General features: G+C 41.7%; 1 protein-coding gene across 2 annotated transcripts in view; it reads left to right on the forward strand.

Annotated features, from left to right (window-relative positions):
- Positions 1-19,066, forward strand: part of STOX2 (storkhead box 2) — a 144,273-nt gene that overhangs the window by 109,562 nt on the left and 15,645 nt on the right. The gene's annotated exons all lie outside the window — the stretch shown is intronic.

A 19,066-nucleotide genomic window follows, 5' to 3' on the forward strand; every position in this document is an offset into this window, starting at 1 on the left:
GAGTACCGAGCCCCCACCGCGCCCTCCCTTCAGATGTGAAGGTTTCTCATGACGACAGAGTGCTGATACATGAACTGGATGGAAATTTGCTTTGCCTGCATGTAAAATCCCCAGCCTCAAACAAAAACACAAAGAAACCCCGCAACCGCAAGCCCGAAGAAACCAATCAACAAAAAACTTTCTTATTTCTGTTTCTGAGCTCCACCTGGATGAGACCCGGGTGGTTCCTGAGGCAGCAGCAGCACACAGTGGTGCGTGTCTTGTGGGAGCTGCTCCTGCGTCCAAAATGGTGGGGGCAGGGGTGGCCTTTGCTGAGGGAAAACATTGCCCCCGGTTTGGGATGAAAATGTGAGAATGCGTAGTGTAGAGGTGGGGGTAACGTCGCGTCTTCGAACTAGATGCATATGGCTTTTCTTCCTTGTTTTGGGGGCTCTCGAGCGCTGCCATCTTTCCTTTAAGATCTGGGAAGGGAGATGTTGGGGACGGGCTCCGCACGTTGCCGCCACGCGTTGCCATGGCGACGGGCTGCCGTGCCCCCTCGCGGGGCATGCCGGGACGGCGGCGGGGTGGCCGCGCCTCAGCGCCGCCGGGAGGTGCCGCTGGTGAGGTACCGCGTCGGCGGGCGGCCGCCGGGCCGGGCCGGGCGTGTTCCTTCCCCGTCCAAGTCGGTTATCCGCCTGGCTCCGCAATAAAAGCTTCGTCGGCAGCGCGGGGCGGCGGGGGGCTGCACGCCACCGGCGCTGCCGCACGAGTGTGGGGCGGGGCGGTTGTACCGGCAAGGCTGCTCCTCCCCCCGGGGAGGTGTGGATGGTGCCTTGCCCTTTGTATGGGGGACTGGCCCGGGGTGTGCTGGCGGCTGAAGGAGCGCTGGGCTGTGGCGGGCCGCTGGAAAGTTGGCGTTGCCGTGCAGGCCATGTGTGTCTCCTCAGCGCGGGTTCGGAGGGGCGGCCCGGGTCAGGCCCGGCCCTGCCGTGAGCACACGGTGCGTCCGCAGGCGGTCTGTCCGGCAGCGCGGCCCTTACGGGCAGGCCGAGAGAGCCGTAGAGATTAGCGGCAAAGCGAGTAAACCAGGTCTGTCTAAGCACTTCTGTTGAGATTTTTCATTGCTAGTGCTGGAGGGCAAAGAAACAACGTTTTTAAATGGGTTACAAAATTGCAAAGCATATTTAACATACTGTGAAACATCTCATCAGTCTGTCTGTGTTATTTCTTCTGAACGTTTCTAACAGTCGTCCTGCTGCAAAATAGAGATCTAAATTTTCCAGACCAGTGAGTGAGACTCCAGGTGAGGTCTTGATCAGCTACGGCAAAGTTGTCTGATGTTTTTTTTTTCCAGTCCTAAAATGGAAATCGGTATTGGTGCCTACACTCACGATGCTGGAAGTCTCTCCTTCCAGCTCCAGTAAGCTGTACGTAGGCCCCTACTAATAATTTTCCTCAAGTTGCAAGGTGTTCTTACACTGTACAACTGTTTTATGGTTATGTCACAGCTCAGGTTGCAAATTACAAACCAGGCTGGTTTAGGATTTTTAGATCTTTAAGATCTTAAAATCTGGGACAGTCCCTGGCAGATAAATTATGTATGCATAGTACACCTGATGTGTTGGACCTGCTGCACATGTGAGATGAGTCTATATGCATGCAGTAGCTAAGTTTCCAGACATCAGGCAGCCTGAGTTGCCAGGCGTCTGGAAAAGTGGGCAATTACTTCAAAAATATGGGAGAAGTGGGGTTTTTTATGTGCAAGCATGCATGGGGCATAGGATTTCTGTGAATAATGTAGTAACTCTGTTCTCAGCTGATAGCATCCTTCCCTGCTTCCCCAATGCACTATAACTCTCTTGAAACCAAGTTAACTTTTAATTTGTGCTCTGGCTAGTTGCATGGAATCCTCAGTAGTCCCTTGAGGGGCCAGGAAGTATTCATTGGGTGGTTGTATTTGCACTGTTCTTGATTTGCTCCATGATGGGGAAGTTGAGAGATAAAAGTTTTGGCATAGTTTCAAACAGGATCTGGAATTCCATATGTTACAGGAATACATTTTAAACAGGGTATTCACTGGGGACTAAACCAGATATTGTTGAAAAAAATGAACCACTAAGGGTGTAATGAAGTTATTTGTACAGATGTTTTATTCTAACAGTAATGTTTGTGGTAAAGATTCCTGTGACTGCAGGGAAACTTCTTCTAAATAATCACCATTTCTTGCATTTTAAACAAGTACTTAAAGCACAGTAACTTAGATTGCATATATTTTTTTTTTTTGATCTTTCTTAGGACCATAGACTCCTGGTTTGGAATCATCTTCATAAATCCTTGCCTAAACAGTAAGGTGGGCTGAGGCAAGATGTTTCCAGACTTCCTTTTCTGATTTTGGGTTTTTTTTTGGTGTGGGGTTTTTTGGGGTTTTTTTGGTTTTTTTTTTTTTTTTTTGATGACTTTCTAGAACTTATTGTCAGCTTTCAACACCTGTGAATAAACTAACCAGCAGACAGTTTGAGGAGAGTGGTCTGACTGCTGTCTACACTTGCAAAATCAAATGACTGAGGAGTCAAAAGATACAGAATTTGTTTCAGGATTCATGTCCCATGTAATAGCTCAAGAGCCAGCCTGCAGTTCACTCAGTTACTTGGGAGCTGTCAAAGAAAGCAATATCTTATTTTACAGTATTATTGAAAAAAGAGTGCATGCCAAACAAAGACAACTTACAACCCATTTATTTTCAGCATTCTCCTAATTCCCATTATTTGAAGTAAAACCCGTCTTCCTGACAGACCAGCTTCTTAGTTCCCTTAATCCTGCAGCAAAGTGATAATCCTTTGTTTGTGACCTCATAGGCTGTTGCTATGGAGGATGCTATGATATCACAAAGCCAGCACTGTGACTTCACTGTTGGTGGAAGCCATAGTTGAATGAGATGGCCCACTCTTTGGAGGCTTGGGGGAGGGTTTCTATACTTCTGGTGTTCTGCAAGCGCTTCCTAAGGAGCAGTATTTGGCAAATTGGCTTGCATAATGTCTGTCTGTGTAGATGGTGAATGATACAGTCAGAGGCTGCATATGAGGGGAAAATCTGTGGTGATTATGTTTGGCAAGATTACTCCTGCCCTTGAAAGAAATTATCAGGAGGCAAATGTAGTCACACAAGGCTTTCGCATCCTCAGTCTCTGAAGATATCATGAGGAAATTACTCTGAATACCGGAATTATTTTCTCTAAAACCAAGAAGTCCTTACTCTGTACCCCTGTTTTGTTTTTTCTTTGCCTTAAGAATATAATTTTGCAAACCCAAAACTTTTATTAGAAATGCTAATTACATCAAAACTTCCGTTATAAAAAGTTTGTTGGGAGCAAGGGAAAAGACATGTAAATCTCATTCAAACCTTTATGCCCTAAAGTAGACTTTTGGGCTCTTATTTGTAAATGGAAGCGTGAAGGAGATGCCTAAAGCATTGTGTCCAAGACTTTCAGATATTCCCAGGTAGCTTATGTGCATGGATTCTTTTCATGTTCAAGTCTGAGCTTTTATGCCAGGTTCCAGAAATGAGTGCCTAAAATTAGGCTGCTAAGTAACTGCCCTGATTTTCAGCAGTACTGAGAGTGCAGCAGCACTCAATGGAGATAAAGGGAAGTGCAAATCTACAGCAGTTTTGAAACTCAAGCTGTGACTATTAGAAACAGCATATGGCAATAGGAACCAAATTTGGCTCCTTTGATATCTCTGTCTTTGACCATAACAGGAAGTTTTTAGAGAAATAGTGCTTGCAACTCTAAATGTCAATGGTTATCTACTCTTCAAGAGTGAAGCTATCAGAACCCAGGAAAAAATATTGGTAAAAGAAAAGGGTAGTTCCTTTGTTTTAGTACTTACTTTTATAACACATTAGGAAGCATGTGATTGCACAACAGGAAGACACATTCTTGCCCCTAATAAAATTAGTATTTTATTTTTACTATTTAGTGTGTGGTATGAAAGGTCATGCAGAGAAGTTTATCAGAATTATATATGTACAGTTGCCCTCATTGATATAACTTTTGGAAGTTGTATAAGCTAAATCAGGTTAAAAAAGATGCTCTTATTCCAGAGAGAGTGGGGGTTTACATAGGTATAATTACACCAAGATAATTCTGGCAGTAAATTAGTCTTTTAGACCAAAGCCCTGAGGTAAGTTTCCGTCCTATCCCTGTTACACAGATGTTCCCCAAATTATGTGCAGAGAGTGTACCAAACTGGATGCTGCATGGCAAGTCTACGTTGCGATACCAGAATTAAAATAAAATACCACAATTTAAAGAAAAAAATCACAAGCCTCATGCAGAGGCTTTGCAGACCACACAGGGCATGCAGGATGCACTTTGGGCAGCCTCAGATTTTCAAGTTCTTGTGGATTACACCTTCTTTCTTTGAAACTACTTGCACATGTGCGTGCTGAAGAGCTTCTCATAAAGCAGCAGAACACTTCTAAAAATGGCGTTGGTGATGACATGCTTAACTGCTTTCACATGTCTTGGTTCAAACTGCCCAAACTATTAGCATGCTCCCTCAGCAGAGTGATGTTGCATGTGTGCCTTATTAGCATGCACACTACTGATGTACTCTCGGCTTTCTTTACTGTCCTGTAAGCTCCCATCTTTCCCCTAGTTTTGATCTTTCATCATAAAAGCTTGGGAGCAGCCCTTTGGAGAACAAGCTAAATGTTTCCTTTTAGCTGTTTTTCCTGTTCCAGACACTGGGAGGGCTCATTGAAAGCCACCGTAGGATGCAGGTTCCCTTGGCTGGAGCCAGGCACTCTGGCTCATGCCTGAGCTGCCGGGGATGCTCCTGCTGCTGGGTCATTGGCACTTGGGCTCAGGCTTTGGGCTGCAGCGCAAGACAGGTTTGTTCTTTCAGGCTTTTAATTGAGACTTTGAACAGAGGCTTTCATTGAATCCCTTGTGTGGCATAGGGTGAAGGTCAGCCTAGAAAACAAAACAAAGGCAAGCACCAAGTGGATGCAGAGCACATGCAGATCAGCCTTCACAAAACAACTGTCCTTTTGTTCACTTCTTTCTTCACTGGTACAGGCAGCCTTTCCCACTTATTCCAGCAATCCTGTAGACCCTTAGATTTTCCCAGCTTTCCTACAGCTGGAGGTACTAATTTTATTTCTTACCATTTGGTTGTTATTTCTGCTTCCGTTTAGCCCCGTTAAGCATTTGGATTCTTTTAACAAGTCCTCTTTCATCATTAACATCACATATGCTATATTGCCTGCTTTAGGAATCAAACAAAAATTATCTCTTTCCTCACATTTCCTTTTAACCTCTCCTGTGTTTTTTCTTACTTATATTGTTTCTTGTTTTTTTTATCTCTCCAATCTTATGCTGCTGCTAATGCAATTTTTATTGCCTAGGTTTTTCTTTAAGTAGCCTCTAGATCAGCTCTTTAAGACTAAAACTGGTAGCTACCAACCAGGCAGGAGGAACAGCAGAGGTTTCAAAAAATGCTTTTAGGGCTACTTACATCCCCTGTAGGCGTTTCCAGAGGCTGGTCTGCGCAGCAGTTCCAGCCTCCCAAAGGGGGCGGCCAGGTGGGGAGAGGCGCATGCACCATCTCCTTCACCGTGTGCAATGCAGTGTTTACTGATGATCAGAAATGCCTTTGAAGCAGAGAGCCTTGTCAAGCTCTGGCTCTTGACAGAGACACTGTATGCTTCTAAGTAGGAGTTGTGTGCCCTTGGGCCCATAAGGTCTGGGTGAGTTAAAGTACTACTTGTGGGGGTAGCTTGTTGAAAGAATATGGCAGTAACTGTAAGCAGAATAAGGAATGACAACGTAATGACAAGATAAGGAATGGCTTATTTTTATTGTTGTTTTAGTGTGTGTTAAGAAAATATTATCTTGCTATGGCATAACATGTAGTCATTCAGGGCTTGGATTTCTACATCCCCTATGCTTTGATGTCAAAATTTTGTTGTATCTGATCTTCTCTCTGTGTCCAGTGGTTACTTGCCAAATTTGTTAAAGAAGTTATCCCAAATCTCTCCTTTTGCTAGCCTTCTGGTTTAGTTCAATGTAAGTTCAGATCATCAGCAGCTCCCGAAGCTCCTGAGATCATCTTGGGAATCTAGTCTTGGTATTCTAGTTTAGGCCTCTCTATACTGAGTAGGAGGGCAAAGACGCAACTATTTTTATGTGCTCTCATCTTTCAGAGAACTGGGTCATAGCAACACTTGGGGAGCGCAAGGACTCTTCCATGCTCTAGTGGAATAAATGTTTGGTGAAAACCCAAGAGAAAAGTCTTGTTGATCTCGGTTTAGAATACAGAGGAGAAAAAAGCGTGGCCAGTTCTGGTCCCTGGAAAGGGTTAACAGTGTTCTGTGCAGCAGGGATCAATACCAAATGTTTGGGGTTTAATAGCTGTATTAGAAATCTGAAGGGTAGAATGGATAATGAAGTGGTAACCCTATCTGTCAGATCACAGTTGTTCAGGTTCATTAAGACTGCTGAGGAGGACTTCAGAAGGCACTAGCGACAGCTGAGTAAAACAGCTGAGCAATTCTGCAAAACGGTGACATCAGCAACGTAGCATTAGGCAATGCAGTGAACACCAAAAAAAATCATGCTCAAATATGTTCGGTTTCATAATTCTTCGGGAGAATGGACTGCACGTTGCTGGAGTCAGTGGTGAATGTGTTAGATGAGGGGAGTGGTGGTAATTAAAGTCTAAACGTAAGACTGTGTAAATTAGGAGCTATGTAAGAAGTCACGTGAGAGAGCTCTGTCTGTGAAATTGATAATTTCATCCTTGTCTTGGATACCATGTTCGGTTTTATGGCTTATGTACAGGGAGTTTTTCAGATTCCTGGAATTTCACTTAAAAAAGAAAAGAGCAGGAGGTAGGGAGGTGTTACTGTTATAATAGTAGTAAAATACCAGTGGTAGGTTTTGGTTTACTGCTTCCTGTAATAAAACAAGTGCTCAATAAAATTAAGAAGCAAAAACCGTGTGAAATGGACAGGAGGAAACATTTAATCTAGTGAGTTGTTTAACTGTGGGAACCTTAGGTTCCAGGTACTGTTCTTTATTTTGGGAGGTAGTTTTTGATTGCTGCATTTGCTGGTAGTCATACTAATTGGGAGAAACACAGAACAAAACAAACCCTAAAATCTGCCAGTCCTTGAGGATCTCAACTGTTTCTGTCTGGAACAAGGGCATTTCCCTTTAAGATGCAGTATACACTGGTGCCAATGTGTGCAGTTGGTTTTCTAATGCTTCTGTCTAAGATGCTTGACCAGCATGAGAGAGGCAGCAGATTTGGCAAGCTGCTGAACTGCTGTGCCATGGCGTTTCTCGTGTTCCCATCCTCACAGCTGAGCCCCACACAGGGGAGACCAAAGGACAGAATTTGCAAGTATTTTGAGCCACTGTGGAAAACAGGGGCCACTGCATCTACCTCATGCAGGTAGAGCATAGGGGCAGAATATCCTAGTATAGCTACTTTATGTATTGGGGTGTAAGATATTTTGATTTCATAAGCATTGAAGTACATCTTCTTACATGTAGTCGAGCCATAGTGAAAACTCTGCTTTCCACCACAGGGAGAAAAATGACCCAGTAAAACTCTTCAATTGCTAGGTCTTCGGAGTGCCTAACCTTTTCTTTGTCAAACCACTTCAGCACTATTTTAATTGCTTCAATGCCTGGCCTTTTCGTCAGTTCTCTTCTAGCCAGGAAAAACTGGGATGTTAAAGGCTGCTGCAGTACCATGGGACTTGTGTTCAGTGTTGCAGGTTCTTATTTTAACCCAAAGTTGTCTGCCAGTCATCACTATTTGTTTGAAAAGCTGTAACCACTGCAGTATCATCTTTGGGATGAAAATCCTTCCATGGTTACAGCAGTCAATATAAATGAGAGAGAGCGTGCTATGTCGTTGGGTTGTATTGCTAATCATCCCCTCACCTTTCAAGAATTTTAGCTGCTGACTAGACTCTTGCTGAATATTTGCTGCAGCATCCTCAGCCACACTGAAAATGTGTTCTGGCTAAACTGAAGAGTATAGTGAAAAACATGTGGCTAAGGCTGATTGTTATGTTTCAACAGCCATGTTCTGTGCTTTCAGGAGCATTTGTAAAGTGATATTTTTCTCTGCCTTTATAAAAATTCCACCCTAAACCAAACATCTAGGTTTAGCATTGTTTGCTGTTTTTTTTTTTCTCTTTTGTTTCTCATGTGCACGCTCTCTCTTGCCAGATCTCCTCTAGTGTCAGATTTTTTTTTTTTTAATACTTCTATCTTTCCTTGCATTTATTGTTTGCTTCCAGAAAACAGGCAGGCTTTGTTTTTTGAGGAAGTGGGGTGGTGGTGTGGTCGATGACACTATAGCTTTAATATTAATCAAATTAATTTAATAGTAACAGGTTTCTATGCAAAAAAAAACCCAAACCCAACCCTCCTCCGATCTCATCCCATGGTCCTAGATACAAAATCTGTTAGAGGATTCTTCTGTGTGGTTTAAAATAGACAATTTCCAGTGAGCTGTAATTTAAAGAAGCTTCTTTTAGAACTCGACTACTAAAAGACATTTGTTTTACCTACTGGGCTTTTGGGGGAAGGAATTTTGTTGATTGCTTTGTTCTTCCTGTTAAGACTTGATAAGTTCATTCGAATGCTGTTTACTGGGATGTTGTATTAGCAAGTGTGGCATGGGGCTATGGTTCTGTCCTGCATTAGGTAATGTCTAAAGTATTGGTTTGTTTTCATTTTAGTTTTTGTGATGCTTTTTAGCATGTGATAAAGTGGAGATGCTTAAAAAATGAATAACAAATAAGAATCGGATGGTCAAAGATCCTCAATCATATCTGCAGAGTGAGCTGAAAAGCGTAATGGGCAAGATCATGGTCTCAAACCCGAGAATATTTGCTTCAAACTCATTAGTTGCAGACAGCATAAAAAAAGATACCCGGAACTGGTTGTTCAGTTGTGGGGTGGCAGTGAACCACCAATGTAGTACAGCTGTGAAAAAAAAGCATTCATACTATGTATAGGGCAGGGTATTTCCACGAAATTTCAAGGAAATTTCCATTTCTTTTTACCTGACACAGGTAAGAGGTTAGCTGGAGCACTGGAATATGGTGCAGAATTCTGGTTGCTGCTTTTTTTAAAAAAAAAAAGTTATGTAAGTTAGAATAAATGTAGAAGAGTCCTTTAGGAAGACTAAAGGGACAGGAGGGGCAGACATTGAAAGAGCACAGAAAGCGTGTGCTCTTTTTAAAGCCAGTGGAATGAGATCTGAAGGAGGGGTGGTATGTTCTCTGCAAATACATTGGAGTGTAAGCAGCAGGAAGGAAAAAAAAGAGAGTATTTAAGCTCCTAGACAACATTAGCACAAAACCAGATGGGCATTACTTGTTGGGAAATTGCTGAATTTAATACCCTGATCATGTTTTCTCTTCTGTTTTCTTAAGCAATTTCTTAAAGAACCAGGAGGATTGTTCAGGTAAGCCAAGTGGAACTTATTAGCATACTGGAAGTAAGTTGTTATTAGTGGAGCACTAATAAATCAAAAATTTTAGTATGAAGAGATTTCCTGAAGAAATATAATTTTAAGTTTCTATCTTTCAAGTGTTCCTTAGTCTGGTTTCTTCTGGGGCCACAAGGTTCATGGGTTGTGTTCCTAGTCTGGTGTTTGGATGCTTCCCTGCTTTGTGAAGTTGGTTCTTGTAGAAGTAATCATAATGGTAGATGACCATGGTCTCCGCATCTGCAGACTCTGAATGCTGATGGCTGATCTGAAATTTGGAATCCATTGGTACAGGCTAGTCTGAATTTTCTCATGCTCTTGATAACCTTCTTGGCATATTTTGGCAGTGTGCTTTTTTAATCTTTTTTGTTCTTTGCCCACCTATTTGAGCATATTTTTTCTCTGCACTTGAGTTTCCCTCTGGTGATGGTGAAAGGGCTGCGGCAAAGGAAGGGAATCCCAGGCCCTGGAGGGCTCAAGGATGTATACAAGCTAATGTGGAGTTTTACAAAGGAGTCTTGTGTTCAACACAATGTGTGTGCAAGGGAAGAAAATGGGATCTTTACATCATCTGCTTTCTCAGTGTGTGATGGAGATAGATCTCAGGCGGCACTGTACTCTTTACTGGTCTATTTGGATGCACGTGCATGCATGGAGTTACACAGAGAGAAGTCTATGGTGTATTTGTGCCATACACTATCAGTAAGGCAGCTTTTGTTTCAGTCACAACTTCTGTCGTGCTGGGGAGGAGATGTGGGATGGAGGATGAGAGTAGCTGCCTTGATTGGGAGGTGCATGTGGTATTTTGGCTATCTCCTCCTGTGAGGTCACGCTGCAGTAACATCATTCATAATGGCAGCACTGGTTTATCCATCAACTTTTGCTCTTCTAAACAGTCTCATTCCCATTTTCACTGCTGCTGGTCTCTCACTTCTGCTCTCTGCCATGCTTGAGGTATCAGGCGTTTCTTGCTATTCTTAATAATGATTAAAGGGCTGTGTAATGGTGCTGTGAGCTGATGAATTCGAGTAAAGGCATGCCTAGGTGCATGTGCACGTGAGATATCTGTGCACCCTAGGTACATGTGCACACACAGTGCATTCCGGGTGTCTTTAGAGTGTCACACATGCAAGAGGTATTGTCTCACACAAAGAATTTGCAGTTGTGTTAGTCTGTTCAGAGTAGTCAAGCTGGTCCCGAGTGTATCATTTGGGTTCCAGTGCTAGAGAAATCTGTTGGAGAGAAAGGGTAGTATTACCTTTATCTTTCTTCTGCCGGTATTTTAACTTTGGTGATTAGTAGCAGGACTACCGCTCCAAGAACTTGTGCATGTGTGTGAAAACAGTACCACACACATAAGCCCAGCTATTTAGCTTTGCATGAACGTTGTCTGGTGCAAAGGAAAAGCAGGTTAGAGCTCTCATTTTTTTTCTTTCAGTAGGTGCTTGTTGTAATTCACTTTTAAGCCCACAGAAATTTTCTTCTTGGAATGAATTTCGTTGCTGTGAAGTGGGTGTGGGCTTAGCAGACAAGCAACCAAAGTTTCCGCAGGATGATCCTGTGGGACCCAAACATTGCGAATGCCAAGTTGGATTCATTAGAGGCTTTGCGGCTGATCCTGCAGCCCCAGGGAAGGCAAAACTCCTGTAAAGTTAAAGGAAGATTTCCTGGAATGAGGCCTTTCAGGGAACACAGAAATTGATGAACTGTGTGTGTAGCAAAAGCCTAGCTTTTAATGTTGAGATCTTGGCTACTGTGTAACTACAGGTGTAGCAGAGCACCCAGCTTGCCTTACACTTGGAAATTAGCCTGTTTATAATATGGCTTTGCTGCATAACAATCGCCATAGACTTGTAAACAAAAGTGGTGTTTGTTAGTTGTGTAACCCAGCTATTTACTTGTCCTCTTGAAACACTTAGACCTATTTTAGGCTGGGTTTGACTCTTTCACTGCCAGATTAGTTGTAAGGCTGGGGCTTGCAGCCTAGGGAGGTGGTGACCTTTGTGTTTCATTCAGTCCTAAACACCTGGTGTGTTCATTTAGGGGAGAACCTAATAGAACTGCCTGTTCCAGCAAGGTGCAGGTGAGTTCTAAAGTGCTGTGTTTCAGGATTTTATGGATTATGAGCCTACTATGCTTCAAACTATTTCAGAGTGCTTAGGATACAGGAACCTTTAAAGAACTGCCTTGTGGCAGCACTCCTGTTTTTTGTTTGCCCCTCCATTTCTGTATATCGATCTTCTCATTTTGATGACTAGATCACAACTAAAAGTAGTTTTTTTGTGGTAAAGACAATTTTAAATGTTTCCTCCTCTTAAAAGAAAATCCCCGAAGAACTAAAAATGTTTCTCCAGAACAGCAGCATCTGTCTCTCATCACACACTATTCCTACCTCTTCTGTGTTTTCCTGATGCTTTAGCTTAGCATATCCTCACCAAGCAAGGGAAAACCTAGCACTGGGAGTGAGATCCTGACACAGTGACCTCGTTCTGAGCATTACCTTCTTTGTCAGTAGCAGCAGAAGCTGAAGCAGCTCCGCTGGCTCTCAGCACTTGGAGCAGTTTGACATTTTCTGTCTGGCATGGTTTCAGGGCTCACTTTGTTGTGAGCCCAAACGGTGAATGGGATGATGAAAAATGAGCTTGCAAGAACTTGTCCACTGCTTCTAATTTTTGATAAACAGTTTGCAGCAACACAACCTTGATCCAGTGTACAGCAGAGCTGTTTGTTATGTGCAGGTTTGCAGCATTCTTCAGGACCTACGAAGGAGAGTAAATCTTTCTTTTTAATCAATAGAGTAAAAACTGGTAAGCGTCATGCTAAATAGTGCATCATTTAAGAAAATATTGCTCTCTAACTGTGTGTGTGCACGCATGTTTGTCTCTGCATTTGTGGTTTTGCGTATTGGGGGGCTGTGTATTACATCAGGAAGATATGTTAGGGGTAAATTTTTTCTCTTGACTACAGGGTTAAATCTTTAACTTGTCTTTGCTAATACATGTAAATAGCTTTCTTGTCCACTTAATGAGGAGGCTGGCTTGTTATCCTGTACAATGCAGCTGGGCACCGTTCCAGAAGCAGAGGCACTTCATTTCAAAGACAAAGAAGCCAGTGCAGACGTAGGGAGAAACCTGGAACGTTGCGCCGTGGATTTTTTCAGAGCGATGACTCATTTCAGTTCACAAAGGATTCTGGGCAGGGTAGTGAGAAGTCAGGTTGGCTGATCCATTCCTATGACTTCACTTTGCAGAGAGCCAGGGAGAAGAGGAGTGACACTGCAGAATCCTGAGGCACTGCAGTGGAGAGGTGCTTTGCAAAGACTGTGAGTGCCTTCGGAACAGGGGGTGGTGTCAGAACGTGATTCCAGGCATTCCGTGGAAATAGGGCAGAAGAAGAGAGATGTTTTCAAAACACTGCGTGGGAGTTATATTTGTAGTCCCTTTTAGATTCTCTGCTTCCACCTCCCCTGTCATTTCTTAACCATTTATTTCTCATGCTTATGTGAGAATTGTGTGAAATAGCATTCCTTTCAGTGGACCTGCATAGATATTGCATTATTTTTTATTTTCTGGAAGCTCCCATTTCCTGCTTTAAGAGGTAGGTGTTCAGCATATTACTGCCTAAAAGCATGCTTTGTTTTTCTTCTTTCAGGTCCTGTGGCACTGACCTATGCTGCAGCCAGCCAGCTTCCACAGTGATATAAAGCCCCAGTATGCACATTGTTGTTACATCACAGCTACTCTGGGTACTGTACTGGAGCATGGAACCAGACCATAGGGGTTCAGGTAAGTCCCCCTTTTTTAACATATTGTGTGCCAGGAATATAGACATGGACATTTATGAAAAGAGCCATCTGAAAAATATTGTTTTTAGAAACACATTCTAAAGCACACAATATATTAAAAAACCCACAGTCCCACCCTCCTCCTTCCTAGGATAAGCAACACCACCAAAATTTCCTCTACTGAATCCTCTGGCAAAGTTCCGTGCTCCAGCAGAAACTTTTTGTGATCATAATTGTAACACGTGCTGGGATATCACTTTGAGAGGCAGCTGGCCACAGGACATGAACAATGAAAAGGAAATTTAAATCGGAGGAAATACACAAGATGAATGCATTTAAGACAAGCCTGCTGACTGTGGGCAATTTAGCACCTGTTTCTGAAAGTTACTGCCACTTGGTGAACCTGGAGATTGTGATATTTAGCTGGGTCTGAACGCTTAAAAAGATCAATTTACATGGTTGAAGTTAATAACTGACAAGGGACTAGAACTTTGTTCAGAGGCAAGTGTTTGTCATATAGTTGGTCATTATTAAGGTTGCTGTGTTTTCTTCAGGCTGGTTAGGATTGAAGTGGCCACATTGCCAGGTCACATTCCTGAAGCATTCATGATCTGTGTCTGCAAGGAAGGTATGTTCTGGTATGCATGCATTTCAGAGGTGCAGAAGGAGCTTGCTGGTTAGTGAATGTGTGCTACGGCATTACTGCATTTGTTGAGACTTTGTTTAAGCTGCTCTTAAACACGAATAAATGGACGAATCTTTAATGTATTTGTTTCTTATTGTTATCAGTCCTCTGATATGTGTAACTGTCTAGTAAACACAACCTGTAGCTTTGTTTATAAAATACTCCAGGAAATGTGGCTTAAAAGGAGGATTTAGCTATGGCTGAGAACAGCGCAAGCAACACACCTTCTAATTTTCTTTATTTCAGATTTGCCAGTAAAATGCTTTCTTTTCTGTGTTAGTGTGCTAGTGCAGATCCAGGGTATTTCAGAGTAACCTGGGTAATACCACAGAAATTTGCATATTCTTCCTGTTCCCTCCTGTTGTTTAATCAAATGGAAATGTTGTCTGGCTTAAAATGGCAATTATGTATTATTGTTGTGAGTGCACATAAGAAAGATTTTTGTTTGCTACATCTATGTCAGTATTCTATAATCAGAGTGATTCAGTCACATTGGGGTTTGGGGGGAAAAGGGGTACTCTGCAACCCAGGCCAGACATGTAACTTCTTCAGCATCTGTCCCTTCTAAGTAAATCTGAAAATGTGCTTTTTCTAGAAAAGGCTTTTCGCTTACAGTATTCTTGGAAAAAAAAGATGATAATATTTTAGGTTGAAGAGTACTCTTTTTGCCTATTACCAGTTGTTTTGGTTTTGTTAGCTACCTTTTGTTTGAAAAGGACCTTTCTGTAGTTCTTCCCAGAGTGAAATCATAGGTGTTGACCAGAACAGGCTGTTGGCAAGAAATTTTTTGGCAGGGATTTATGTTGCCACCACCACTATAATCTTGAGGTGCCATGAAGTTACTGTACTCTAGTTTGATGTTTTCTGATTAATAACATAGTTCTGTAAGCAGCGAAAGTAGTGAAATCAGATTTCCCTTGATAAGTGTTTTTTGACTGGATTCTTCCTTGTCCAGTGGGAGCTGGCTGTGCCTGAAGCTTTGTGCAGATGGAGCATGCATAGCAAACACTCGTTTCAGAATCTCTGTTGTCTAGTGAGGCTCGACCTCTCTGGCTCAGACTGTGATTGTGCAAGCCTCATTTCCTGTGGAAAGCAGGGTAAAAATCATGTTTAAAGTTTGTCTTGATCCCTAGGAAACAAAAGGTTAAAAAGGTGTTGAGAGGCTGGATGGAGAAGAGAAACTGGTCTTGGCTTCCTGTATTTTACAGGATGCAGAGTGTAATCAGAGGGTCTCTTCCCCATTTCAGGAAAATAGTGTGTATAAATTCTAATATAGTGTGGCTTTGCACTGTAATTTCCTTAATCTTCCTTCACAATGGCTGTACTGAATTGGTTTCCTTTATAAGTCAAGAGGTGATTTTTCAAACAATCTTCATGCAAACTTCATGAGACAGGGAGTTTGACTTCTAGGTCACTTCTTTCCAGCAGCAGAATCACTAATAAAAATTCTGTCATCAGTATGTAGTTGATAGTTTAATTGCTGATACATGGTGCAGAATATAGTCTACCTCATTTTCTCCGAAGATGGAGGTACACAGACTTGCAGAGAACAGAGATGCTAGATAAACGGGCACAGGAAAGGTCTTGGGTGGTGTGGATTCAGGATATGTGAATCTTCATTCCCAGCTCTGTTACAGACTATCACTTTCTCATCTGCATGTTAAGGATAGTTATGGTTCTCCAGTTTCTTACGAATGTTTTGAAGTCTGCTAAAGAAATGTGCTGCGTAAGAGCTAAGTGTTTATTTTATGTGCTACATAATATTTGTTCTAAGTAACAGTCATCATTTTTTCCCACAGGGTAGCGCTACAAATCCCCAAGGCATAAATGAGGACAAATCCCATTCATTGTTATGTGCTCAGATATTTTTGAAAATTAAGGGCCACTTAAAATAAGATGTCTAGAAAACTTTTTTTTAATTTTTTTTAGAGAAAAATTTGGAAAGACACTGCAGAAACAGAGCTGAAACTATATATCTGTCTCATATTTAAACAAAACATGCAGTCAGCTGGTGAAAACTGCTTTCTGATCTCCAGTTTTCATTTAATTGGGAACATAAACATATGAAAGTCAAGGATAGTAATTTGATTTTGAAAGAAATCTGCTCAAGACAAGCATCAGTCAGAGCTAACAGGAGCCATATGCTAGATGCTTTATATAAGTGATGTGGTCTTCAAAAAAATATTAGGAAAAGCATATTTGATTTTTAAGCAGATCTTTCGTAAAGAAGTTGTAGTAAACCTTCTGTTGAACAGGCTAAACAGTATTTATGTGCATAATTGATGTTAATATATTATTAAATCATAGACACAAGATGTTTTCTGTTGCTGTGCATCAAAGAAGTTTGTTCTCTTAACTATAACCACAGAGTTCTTGTAATTTCTGAGAGCCACAGGATAGTTAAGATAAAACTTGGCAAATTAGAGCCTCCCTGAGTGAGGGGCTTTTGGCTTTCTCTTGCTAGGTCTGCTGAAAGTTTTACAGATGTGTACTAACCTTTTTAAACCAAGAGCCAGTAATTATCTCCAGCAGACAGTTATGGACACAAGCTATGGAGGTAATTCTGGCACAACAGAGGTGAAACAAGAGTTCCCTTGTCATAATGAAAGTTGAAGAGCACTCAGTGGAAAAGAATAAGGCTTAACTGGTAATAGTCCCTTACAAAACACAATAGCAGGCTCTCACATAAACCATTATTTGTTGGCTATTTCTATTGCCTTTAAATTATGATTTTATGGACGATTATAGCTGTCTTTATAGTTAATTAAATGGTTGTTGAGCTCCCAAATATTTGCAAGCAGGATATGTGTTACCCTGGCATACTAACTATAGCATGCTTTGCTAGAGATTCTGTTAACATTAAGGAACTGATACTGAATGTTTTATATTGATGAGTTGTGTGAAATACACTTAGTATTTAGGTGGAAACTCTTGGCTTGTTCCTGTTGACGAGAGCGCAACTGGCAGGGGTCAAATGTGCAGACTGAGTGTTTTCTGCACACCGACCTAGACAAGCAATTCCATGCTCGAGGCCTGCTTTGAAAGGAAAGATGGTGCAAGGTGCAGGGTTACTAAAATCCATGTAAACTTTATTATTTCTTAGCTTGTGTTTAGTTGGGTTTATGTTAACAAGTCCTGACTGGGAGTGATCCCAGAGGTGGATCTCTGCAGGCTCTTGGCAGTCAGGGGAGAGGGATGGGCTCCTCACGGGAGTGATCAGAGTAACTGGTTTGAATTCTTGTCCAAGCATCCCTCTGGGACAGCTGGGAGGCTGCAGAGCAAACCTACATAAATTAGCAGCGCTTGCTAGGCTTCATGTATAACCCTCCTTGAGTCCCTTTCTCGCTTCAGGAAGCTGATTGTGGTAATAAGGCCCATTCCGTATATCTTAAGTATCGTTCTGGTTAGCTGTGAGTAGATCGTTCTGGGTGCAAGAGAAAGAAAGAAGTCTTCCTCCCACTCTCCCATCCTGTCGCCTGCATAGGTGGCAGTGTGAGTGCGTGGCTGGGAGTAGACACAGCGATACTCTTGGCATGGTGCTTTAGTTTAAGAAATTGCCAGGTCTTTGATGATCGAGATAAAACAATTCGGGAAGTTACTATCTTTCACCTGGATGCCGTTAAAGCTACCCAGGGAGCCCAATTCGGTGCCCAGTGGACCTGATAAGGTTAAACCTCAACTGAGGGCAATATGTGCCAATCTGTTTGACATTGCACCGAACTGAGCTTAATAGTGCTCACGAGGACACGCATTGACACAGGTAGTCGCTGTGTGAGAGACAGTAATTTCTTATATCTGCAGAATTCTTACCATAATTCTGATGCTTTTTAAACACAAAACTAATCATTAAAGAAACTGATCCCTTACACAAAGTGCACGGTGACTGTTGATCAAAGTTGGTAAACTTACATGTCTGGCTGATTACAAAGATTTGTCTATGAACAAGTTTAAGCTGACAGCAGGTATAACTGCTAGTATATAGTATTATAATAATTGTGATACTCTTGTATCCATTCTCAAATAATAAGGGGACAAACAGTGTTTGCTCCCAAGTCATGTGAAAGCATATCTATCACGTTTCCCTGTAAGCTGCTTAGAATCTTGATTGCTATTGTCTGTAAAGCACATGGCAGGAACTTTTCAGGTTATATGAATAAAAAAGGACCAGAAAAGGTTATATTTTAATGTCATAATTCTGTGGTCAGATCAGAATGAGGAGGATCTTGGGGTACACAATGTTGAAGCTGGAGGAATGCTGCTGTGTTGGGATTGCAGCATTGATCCAGTCAGGCTTGATTAAGCAGAAGCAATTAGGAGACAGCATAGCACAAATGTGTATTCTAAATCATTGTTGTGTCTTGGATAATGTGTATCACTGTTGTACAACAGATTGTACAGCTGGTGTATTGAAAAATATTGCTCATAAGTCTCACTGAAGCAGTTATGCAATTTGCTACTCCCACCAATTCTTTTTTTCCCCAAAGTGCTGAGCATAATGCAAGATTAAATGCATTTTGATAATCAGTTTTAGAAACTGCTGTTCCTGTTTAGTAGACATAATATGAATATAGAATTAATAGGGCAAATATTAGATACTCTAAATTGTGGAGGAAAGTTTGAATTTGAATTAATTTCCAGTTATTTGGTTCCTGATTTGATCACAAGGTATTTCTCCATGACAGCAGAAATAGGGCGATTTTCCTGAGATTTCAAAGCCATTTAGGTAAAACTTAATCCCTGGCTATTGACTGACCTGTGGCCAAAAAAGGATTCATAGTCATGCATCCTTTATTTTTGTCTGGTACTCTTTATTATTCCTTTTCCACTGGCAAAGGAAATCTTTCAGCCTGCTGCTTCCCTGTATTTGAGATCACTGGGGAACTGTACCACTTCAAGAGGAGGTACAGAGGAGAATCTAAAAGCATTTCTGTATTTATGTAAAGTATGTTAAAATGCACATGTATTTATGTATTCATGCTAATATTATCGAATCGTAATTTCTCCTATTACTTTAATTTTTAAGATCTTTCAATGATTTTTTAAGTATGGTTTAATGAATTATTTTTAAAGACAACATGAGAAAAGTTACAACAAAGT

This window comes from Leptosomus discolor, chromosome 4 (assembly GCF_034619465.1).
Source record: "Leptosomus discolor isolate bLepDis1 chromosome 4, bLepDis1.hap2, whole genome shotgun sequence".
Classification (NCBI taxonomy): Eukaryota; Metazoa; Chordata; class Aves; order Leptosomiformes; family Leptosomidae; genus Leptosomus; species Leptosomus discolor.